This window comes from Bradysia coprophila, unplaced genomic scaffold (assembly GCF_014529535.1).
Source record: "Bradysia coprophila strain Holo2 unplaced genomic scaffold, BU_Bcop_v1 contig_151, whole genome shotgun sequence".
In the NCBI taxonomy this organism is placed as follows: domain Eukaryota; kingdom Metazoa; phylum Arthropoda; class Insecta; order Diptera; family Sciaridae; genus Bradysia; species Bradysia coprophila.
The window spans coordinates 7,080,176-7,082,539 of NW_023503423.1; positions in this window are offsets into that span (position 1 = coordinate 7,080,176).

Consider the following 2,364-nt stretch of genomic DNA (forward strand, 5'->3'; position numbering starts at 1 on the left):
TTTGGAAATTTAGAAATGTTGAATTGAGACGTAACCAGCAGCGATGCAATCAAAAAATGTTGCGATGGAAATAATTTTGATTGAAAATTTGAAATTTCCATTTCAGTATTGTGTTGTAAATTCGAAATTTTTAGCTAACAGCCATTTTAAGTAAAGGGACCACACAAAGGAACGTTGTCTGGAAATATTTACGTTTCATTTTGTGAGCAGATTTTTCAATGACTCAGACAGACAAGCATATTATAGTCGGATACAAAAGATACAAAATTTCCGAAGTGGACCAATTCCCGCAGCACCCTGCCGATTTATGCCCGAAACCGTTGCAACGAAAACATCGTGTACCTTTCGCCTTGTCCGGACATTCGTTGCGTTGATGTGCTTTAGAACCACAATTGTAACACCGCTTTCCATTCGATGACCCACTCTCCGAGGATCCTTGACTACTTTGCTTTTTTTCAAACACTTTTGGCTTTGTTGACGTTTCTCGCTGATTTTTCATCGTTTCATATGACTTCAATTTTTCCTTTAAATTCTGGAGTGACGTCGCATCGTATAAGATCGCTTTTCCTTGTGAACTGTCTGGAATACCGTTGACGATGTACTGAATCATCGACTTTTCATCCATCTTCTCTTTTCCCATTCGTTGCATTTCGTAATAATATTCCAGTAGCGTCTCAGAATTTTTCTTCTTTCTTTGTACCAACCTCTCATGAATTTCAATTGTTGTCAGTTCTTCTTGGAACTCCTTTCGTAGCAACGCAAGCAACAGAACGTAATTTATTGCTTTTGGATTGGCTTCTACTGCTCCTCTCGCTGCACCAGTCAACAATTTTCGTGCGAATAAATACTTCTGGATTTCGTTCCAATCACACGTCGTCGCTACGTCTTCAAAATGCTTGATCCAGACCTCGAGACCTCTTTCACCTTCACCAGAAAACTTTTCGAGCGCATCTTCAACGTCTTTAAACAAAATCGTTGTCATTTCACCGCTGAGTGAATCCTTGAACTTTTCGTCGTCCTCCGAATTTTCACTTTCCTTTTCTTTATCGTTTTTTAGTATCGCCGTGTGGCCTCGGTGGATCAGTGGGTAAGCGCGCTGACTCATCATCCCAGGGGTCGTGGGTTCGATTCCCACCTCGGCATGGTCCTGCGCTTTCCGGTTTTTCCCTACCTCTGTTAGCCTGTCTAACATGTTGGGACTTTAAAATTTTCCTCAACTCAAAAACTGTCAAATTTGCGAATGCTGTTTCCATTTAGACAAACTTTGACATATCTTTTCACAGATAATACTGCCGTATCGATTCTATCATTTCCAATCTTATCGTTTCTTGTCGTACGACACTATGGCTGCCGGAAATGACAATTGCTTTTCTTGTCTTTACAGCACGTTCGTTCTTTCGGCAATTTTTATCACTTTTCTGGTCCCTTTCTTAGCACTTCTTCACTTTCAATCTTTTCATAAAATTTTCAATGTTTGTATTCATTCGTTAGTTCTTTTAATCGTTACTGTCTTTCACTTCTTTTCAACTCGACCGGCACTACTTTTCGGTTCGCGTAGCAAATCGTGGTGGTTGATCTTTTGTACTTCCCAATTTTCATAAAATTGTTAACTAAACTCAATTAATCGGCATCGGTTGAGCCCCCATGTGGAATCAAGCAGACTTCCCGACCTGGATATCCTCAAACAAAACGCGACTTCTTTAATAAGATTACAAAATTTTATTCAAGAAAAAAACTATTTGGAAATACAGAAGATCAACGTGTCTCACTGAAAGTATGAGCTTGACTGAATGATTCTACGTTACTCGACTGTACACAATCATCTCTGTGGACTAAAAATGCAAATAAAAAAAATCTCTCCTGGTTTCTCTCTTATCAGTTCAAAGGTAATGTGGCATGGCGACTTACTCATTACCTTTACCACATAAATAACTCGTTACCAATATTTTCATCAAGTTGTTAGTCTTTCAAAAATATTTTAAAAGGACAAATTCCATTGGTAAACCTTAAAATTCTCTTAAGGGTGTTTGACTGATTAGGAATTCTTAGTTTCGAATATTCAATAGGAAAATTGTTAGTTTTTACTAAAATTCGCTGGATACACTGACAAAAAAATAGACTGCGACACAAATATTCGAGAAAATGTGGTTACCAAAAGACTCCAAATCTTTCGAAAGGAAAATTCGATGTTCGATTTTTATGGTAAGAGTAGTTGCCAAGAATTAATTAATAAAGTAATTACGCCATCACACCTCCCCATTGATTTCACGCTCTATTGGAAGTAATTTTACTAATCAATGCGTGGAATATACACATGAAGTGTATTTGTGTCACCCTTTCTGATATCACCTAATAAACAAACAA